The sequence below is a fragment of the Myzus persicae genome, unplaced genomic scaffold (assembly GCF_001856785.1).
Source record: "Myzus persicae strain clone G006 unplaced genomic scaffold, MPER_G0061.0, whole genome shotgun sequence".
Lineage (NCBI taxonomy): Eukaryota > Metazoa > Arthropoda > Insecta > Hemiptera > Aphididae > Myzus > Myzus persicae.
The window spans coordinates 158,510-167,616 of record NW_019104005.1 but is presented as its reverse complement, the minus strand read 5'-3'; positions in this window follow the sequence as shown (position 1 = coordinate 167,616).

The window sequence follows — 9,107 nt, the reverse complement described above, 5'->3', positions numbered from 1 at the left end:
AAAAAAAAAAAAAAAATTCGTGCACTGACTGTATTATTTGACATATTAATACTTAAAGATAAACAGCTTAGTGATTTTCGCGTTTATCTTTACAACATACGGAACACTAAAGCCACGCGTACACCCATATACGCTGTCTATAGCGTGACCACTTGGGATATCGTCCGTATCACAACCATCGTCACATTATTTAATTATCATTATTATTATTGTAGACGTTTTGCTACGTTTTGTTTGTCGAACACCTGACATCGAGTGAGTACCTATAGGTACCTACTAATTACCGATAATCTATGTAAGTAATATATTATACCCCATATGAGACATATGGGTCTATAAAAGACGTAAAACACACGTATAGGCGCCTACGATATAATATTTTTACAATCAATGCTATTACTTAATGTTACGCGTTATAATCATCATTATTATTATTATTGCACTTATAAAACGTTATTACATCACAAAACAGAGCTCGCGATGACGATAATAATAACAATATATACGATATGGCTGGTAATATTGGCGAGTACTACAATATGGTCTCCGGATACAATATAATATTCGTCTTTCCGGCGTATTGAGCACAAAATAGTTGACGATAAGAGTCATCACCATACCGATAATCACACCGCACGAGTGCCTACCCGACTTGGTACGCTAAAATATTTTATGATTTTTAGCTTTTGTCATCCACATATTGTAGTGTTAATCTATACGACTATAATAGAATGACGTTGGTTGTCAATTATTTACACATCATATTATATATATAGTTTGTATTTATAACGGATCTACATTTAACACTTTAGTACAAGTGCTACACAGTACAAGTGCAAAACATGATAATTTATCAAGACCGTACAAACTTCTTATCACAATAATATAATACCTATTCGTCTATCCAGCTTTCGACTTTTACGACATGAATCCGATATGTTCACCCGTAAATTAATTATTTATTGTTGTCAATATTGATTTTTGATATTTTGTTGCGATTCTAAAACGACTAACCGTAAGTCCTTAAATGGGGTAATGGGTTCCTACTATTTACTAGACATTTTCACCAAATTGTTATTTTATCATTTTCAATAAAATACGATATTTAAAAAAAAATATTTTAACTCTTTTTGAGCTTTTTTCTGATTTGTTTTATTTTTCTTGTATTAAATATCGATAGCAAAAAATGTATTTGGTCAAAAAGTTTGGAAATTTAGTATTTAAAGTGTGTCATTCGTTTAATACTTAAGCTGTTTAAAATTATTAAGGATAGATAGACATAATGATTATTTTATATGAACCATTGAAATTTAAATGTTGCAAAATTCGTCTGAATCACGAACAAGATTTGTCATAAAAAAAAAATTGTATCCAGCCCAAAAACATATGTGCGTTAAAAAGTTTCTACTCAGAATGAAATATGTTAATATGATTGATTTTAAGTTTCGAACCATTTATAAAACTTTGGAAATTAATTTCCTTAGAACGATTGACAATATACCTATACGACTATTATACTGACGTGTCTCCCTGAACTTCGGTCAGCTGCAGCACTAACCGGCGGGCCTGATGACTGATGAGTACTTTCCAAACAAACATGCGTATCTTCAAGTAGATATTTAGGTAGATACAAGGGCTTTCGCAGGAATATAACCAGTGGGAGGGGGGGGAGGGCAAAGTAAAAAATCCCTGATAACACAGCAGCTACTGACTTACTATTTTTTTTGTTTTTACTAGTGATAAAACAATAAATAATAATTAAAATAGTGGGGGGCATGGCCCCTGAAATTGGGGGGGGGAGGAGAGGTAAACACCCAATCTCTTCCTCTTGGCTATTCCACTGATAATATGATAACTTAGATATTATATAGTAAATGTTGTAATTTAAATAAGACAAATTAGTAGGTAGCTATTAGTATGGTCATTACTCATTAGTAAACATTATTTAAATATGATTTAAAAGTAATCTTTCATTACTTGATTGAAGCAAAATCTTTTACATAACGTCTGCTAAATCGATTGTTGTTTTATTTTAATTCCATAATGTTGTTGAATATTGAGGTAGTTAATCGTTTTTGGGACATGGTTGATAGTAGGTTTTGATTCATTTTAATTTACTAAAGTAACGTTCCCCGGATTCCGCATAGTAACAAGTATACTGAGGTACGGTTAATATACAATATGTATGTGATTTCTAAGTTTGGCAAGTTGAATCAAGTTCAAATGAATTTATTGCATTTAAAATATTTAAAAAGTGGCGTTTTGTGCGTCTTGTAAAGTGTGTAGACTGTAGAACCTTTTGCTTTTCCTTAGTATTAAAAAAAATTATAGTTCGTTAATTTTTAGGACCATGGGAGTATGGGACCTAGGTAGGTATATCTTCATCGTATTTTATTGCTAATAAGTTCATAACATGCAACTGTGTAAAAAACAATTTTCAATACTTTTTAAGATTCATTTTTTGTATAAACTAGTCGACTATATTGATGTTCAAACACAATACATAGTTACACAATACGTCTTATCAAATGTTAATAAACCGGGAGTTTACCAATTGTGCTTAAAATTACCTTTTCATATACCAATTGCGCTCTAAACGTTTTAGGGTCGATATACCAATTGCGCTCTATACATTTTACATTACCTTAGGAAAACTTATTATTTGATTAAATATATATATGTACATATTTTTGGTTTTTATTACATATTAACCGATTTTTTGCGAGTATTAATGCATAATATATTGTGAGATGTATTATACGGTTTTACAAGGTTTAATTTTGAGTTTAAGATAATCATGATGTTTGTATTTTGCATGCTTTAATAATAATAATATTTTTTTAAATAATAATTTGAACATGGCATTAATAAATATACTAATCATAAAATTCCCGATACTGTTATAAAACATATTAAAACCAATAAAACCAGTCACTTTAGCTAGTAATCAATTGATCAATAAATATCAGGCAAATTTGAATACAAGTGCAATTGGTATATTGTCCGTAAAATATAAAGAGCGAAATTGGTACATTAACCGTAAAATATAAGAAGCGCAATTGGTACACTGACCCAAAACTATATGCAGCGCAATTGGTATATTGACCCTAAAATACAAATTTGGTTTTAGACGCAATTGGTCCATAGCCGAACCATCAAACACTAAACTCTACAAAAACTGCGAAATAAAATGCCGCATTACACATATGATGAATAAGGCAGGGTATTAGGTTTATTGGCTATGGACCAATTGCGCCTAAAACCAAATTTGTATTTTAGGGTCAATATACCAATTGCGCTGCATATAGTTTTGGGTCAGTGTACCAATTGCGCTTCTTATATTTTACGGTTAATGTAATTTCGCAGTTTTAGTAGAGTTTAGTGTTTGATGGTTCTCGTCGACGATGGTATTTAATATTCGATGTAATGGTTAATGGTACATTCAAAGCTTAAAAATGTTCATCGGCCATCTTGAATCTCGAAATACATGTGTTCCACTTTAAAACGCGAATTTACGAAAATGCTTTCTTAGTGCACACTCACATGGATCACCTTGATCAGCGATTCAGTGAAGACACGTTCGATTATATTATATTATTTATAGCCATTCCGCCCGGCGTTACCCTAGCTTGTAACTATTATTGTCAGGCCCCTGCTTGGTGCGTACGTTTAATGTTTGCCTACACGGCTACACGGTACATAACCAACTCGAAATTATGCGTACGACAACGTTTAACGGGATTGTATTTCAATGTTTTAAGTAGTTTTAACAACACGGAAAGCGTTTGATTTTCTATTAAATTGTATACATATTTACGTTTTAGACGCTCGTAGCTTGCAACGCAAGTCGACCATAACAATTATACCCAGACGCCGAAACTCATCGAAAATCATATTATATATACACTGTTGGCGGCTTGACGCTCGATCGTCTCTCATTGGTGTCGTTCACGGTTCCGGAGACGGATTTTGGATCGATCGCCTGGAGGAAATTCGGTCCTTTAAATGTAGTCACATGACCCGCTCGTGAAGTATTTGCGAATGATAAGGACGAATGGATTCCCCGTGAAAACCTTTGAAGCGACAAACGCGGACTTTTACGGTTCTGTAGTCGTCTTCGAGGGAAGGCGTTCGTTATTGTCGTTTGTCACAATGTACTCGTAGTTTGTGAGCCACAACCGATTTCCCAGGTCAGTACTTTCGGATTAGCAAATCCAGAAGTCCCCGACAGTCATTTAACCACTAATACCTCGACGCAGTAGCCAACTATAATTGATGTCATCTACCGCAGCAACGGGTATATTTCACATTAGTAACGGGCTGAGCTGTTGTGCCAGTAGCAAAATGATCTTTATTTTTTCAAATGGTAACAACTTTATGTTTTTAATGGATTCTGGTGAAGCCTTTTTTTCTGAAAATTTTGACATTCAGTTCATCAATTTTGGTTCGTTAGCTTGTTATAACTATGTTCCTAAAGAGCATGTCGAGCTAATTGTTTGCACGATTCGACCAATACATGTCTCGCCGAAACCAGTAGGCAGTTTAATATTTTACATCCAAGTAAATTGTATACATTTAATTATTTAAAATTAGCTAAAAAATGTATTTAAAAGTTTACGTCATTGCGATAATATTGAAATTAATTCATTAATTTTTTCAGTTATAGAAAAAAGTCCAAAAACCGCACTTCAAACTCTTGTTATGTAAAACTGGTAGTGTTCTAGGCAAAACAAAAAGACACGACGAATACCAGAAGTTATCAAACACGAACATTTATAAATAACGGTTTTAGGCATGATTTCCAATGATCCTACCAAGTCTACAGACTACAACACAATATCCGATGAATTAGGAATTGCCAAACAAAGTGTTACTGGCGTATACTAAGCAATCAAAAATATAAGGTGTTTAAAATTAATTTTGTTCAAGAGGTAGGGGAAGGCGATGAAGATTAGAATTCTGTGAGACAGTTTTAGAAAAAATAAGGGATCATGCTGATTTAGACAGATTTTATATATTAGTAATAAATCATGATTTTCCCTTTTTAGAGATGTAAACACTCAAAATTGTCGTTATTGGTCCGAATCTAATCACTATGTCTCATGACAAGGACACACTCAATGGTCCCAAAAATTAAATGTCTGGGCTGGTGTTTTAGATGACCATGTTATCGGTTCGATATTTTTTTTAAGGCAACCTCACTGGTGGAAAAATAAAGAAACACGTCTTTTTTAGATAGGAATTTTCACCAAATGTTTTTAATATAAGCATTTTCTATGCACCGTACAATTTTTATAATATGTTGACGTCTTGTGATATTCATAGGTACAAGGCATTTTTAATTTGTATTACTAGTTTTGTTAAAATTATTGTCAACGACAATCCTGTACATAGCATATTAATCCATACACGATGTGCACCCAATATAAGCAATAAGCTTTGTGACTCTTTAAATATTGTTGCAACGATTTTGTAAGCGCATCACAAATTATTTGATATTTTTAAATCTCTAAATTTTAAAATGTTCCATGGAAACTAAAATTGGCCATATCTGACTTTTGAAACATTTTACCAAAGATAAATCATGAATATTAATCCCAATTCCTAAATTGTGGTCAGATATGCCTATATTATTATGATATATGTTGCTAACTCTAAAATTGGTATTAACGCATTAGAAAATTCTAAAAACCAAACCTATTGACCTTAACAGATTGTCAAAGCATTCTCTATTCATACATGTTTATCATACATGAAAGCTACTAGAAATGGTGTTAATATTATTACATAAAATTACATTCATGATTTATGCTATTGGTTAGGTTAGGTTAGGTTATGTTATTGGTATTGTATACGCTATTGGTGTACTTAAACGCATATGACGGTATTAAAGAAAAAGTTCACTCCGTCAATGAAAACGCCAAGGTCACTTTGAAAATTATATTGAACTCTTAAGTAATTTTGCATATGGTTTTTCTTTGAGTAATAGGCATGGATTTGTATCTATGAGTTATATTTAAATGTTATCTATTAATAACTGAACAGTGAATAGTATTTCAGAGTTATATGATTCCTGTAATAATAATATTATATTACTATTATGTATAGACGTATAGATAATGAATTTACAAATAATATTTACACGTAAGAGTTTTTAAGAAGTTTATTTTATTTTTCTATTTAATTTTTTATCAATTATGCATTATGATTTTTATTTTTTATTATTATGTTTGTACTATAATTTGTTATATCTTAACATTTAAACAATTGCAAGGTTTTTAATATATCCATTATTATTATATTGTTATCTGGACACTATTATGTTATAATATTAATATTATAATATATTGTGTACGCAAAAACTAATCAGTACTCCTAGTTTGAAATTGTATTATTATAAAACTTATAAGTATTAGATTTTTATTTTTACGAGTAGGTAAGCAAAATTGACATTTTAAATTGAGATATTTATGTATTATTTATTTATGTTAATTTTACATAGGTACTATGTAGTCTATAATACCAAGCGTGAAATAATATATAATCATATTATATTCAACGTTGCCAAATATACAGATTATAGGTGCACTGTAAATATCCGGTTAAGTTCCGATTGTGGTTATTGATTACTTATGATTGCCGATACCAGACAAACTTTCCATCACTAAGAAGTAGGTACTTATATTTTAAACCATATTTTTATATTGGATCTAAAATACTCTTGTACTTATCTTATTCTTATACTCTGAATATTTCTATATATTAATTCGATAGTTAATTGTAATTCATTGTACTGATTAGTTTATTATATTATTAGAAATAAATACATTATTTATAATTAATACTGTTTTTTTTTTACCAAAAAAATTGAATTCAGAAGATATCACTGGACTAGTCGAATATTTGATTTTTTTTATAATAATTATTATTTTGAATTTTAATAATAATTTGGCAACTTCGATTATATTGTTTCTAATTAAATATCTATATAAATGGAAATGTACAAATTATTATTTATCTTACCTTGTATGTGTCCCCTTTAAATCCACGGGGGTATCAGTTTTTGTCTTCAAAACACTCATTTATGGAAAGCCCATACGGGATCGCAATTATTTATTACCTCAGTGATGTTAGGTCGTACGTCAATCGGTTGAGTACCTAGCAAAAAAATTTCAAAAATCACGGGACATAAAAAAACACAATGGTACATATAGGTATATTAATTTTTGTACAAAGTATCAACTTAAAACATTTTTACCATGCTGAGGTTTTAAATATTATGTTTATTTTTATTTATTTGTTATCTGAACACAAAAGGAAATTATGTTTTTGAAGTTTTATTAATAAAAAAAACATTAAGTTGTATTATCTTTTTGCGGAATATGTCTCACTAATTTGACTTAACAAAAAAAAATTATGTTTAAAATATATATTATGTACCTACTATTTCTGCACAAAATTAAAATCCTACTAAGCCTATTAACCTAAACGACATATTTCATCAATATGAAAAATATTTCAATTTTCCAAAAAGGGGGTGTCTCGTTTCAATGCCGCCCACTTTGTTTTTGGGATAGAACTTTAAGTTTTTTTGCACAAACGTCGGGACTTGGTGCACATTTCTGCACAAACGATGCACAAACGTTTGGCGTAGTCAGAAGTTCAAATTTTGAAAGCGGGGGGGGGGGGCATTGAAATGGACCTGAAGAAAAAATAATTTTTCAACAAAATGATGCCCCAGCTTATTACTCAATATTTATGCCAGGGATTATTGAAATCAAGAATATCCAGGCGACGCGAACCTATTGAATGGCCCACGTGATCACCAATTCATTTTTTCTTTGGAGTCATTTAAAAGCAGTGGTCTATAGAACACCTAATGACACCGTTGACAGCTTGAAGCAAAATCATTTTGACGAGTGTCGTAACTTAACAATCGTTCATTTTCAAAATATTCGTCAGGAATTCGTAGACCGTTTATACTACTGCCAAGAAGTAAATGGCTTGGCAATTTGAACATTTAATTTAAAAATGATTTTTTTTTTCAATAAACAAAAAATCAACAAAAATATTTGTTTTTAATTCATCGGAGCTCTGATGTTAAATAATCATATTTAAAATAAGCAATAATTACATAAATAGACTACACTTGTATAGTCATCTATACTGGTATCAGGTATGTAACTTTGTTCTTAAATCTGATGGAATTATACCATCACATTAATCTCCAATATTATTATTAAATTTTAATCAAATACTATTATTACCTTAGCCATATAATTAAGAATTACAATTTGGTAAGCAAAATAACTGTAATCAATTAATTATGGTTATAATAATTATTATTTATTACAATAATAGTACTTACTCTTTGCTTTATGATTGTATAATATGTTAAATTAACCGTTTTGTAGCCATTTATCCCAAAAATGAAAACTTTTATTTTTTGAGTATGTCATTGGATTGCCGATTTAAGTATTAAATTGATACCAATTATTTCAATTAAAGTATTAATGCATTTACTATACTTTAGAGGGCCGTAATTAATAAACTACTTCAAAATAGATGATAATTGACTATTAAAATATAATCAAAATATAGTTGTTACCATATTTTGAAAAATAATGCTGATTTTGGTATTGGTACAAATGCGTGCTTAACAATTTTTAGATTGTTATAAAAAAATCGCATGTTAAAAATAAAGAAACTTCAAAATTCCATATCGTTAAAAAAACACCCGATATATTATAGGCAGGTATATTATAGCTTTTATGATTTAAGCTTTGTTCAGTTTGTCATTTAGCACTCAGTGTAATATTATTCTTAACTTAAAAATAAAAACAAAATATAAGTTTAGTTTTGAATTTGATTTTGTTTTTAACACATAATATGTTGTCTATTTATTTGATAATTAATTTGTAGTTATTGTACTGACGATTTCTTCATAAACTATATTTGATGTCTTTTCCTCTGGTGTTGAAATTGCCAAACTGCTAGAATAATTTACCTTAGAAGCACCATAATAACGGATATTTGAACATGACTAAAACAATCGTGGATTAATTAACTCTGGACAATTTTAAAGTCTGCCCTTGCGATTCATTGAC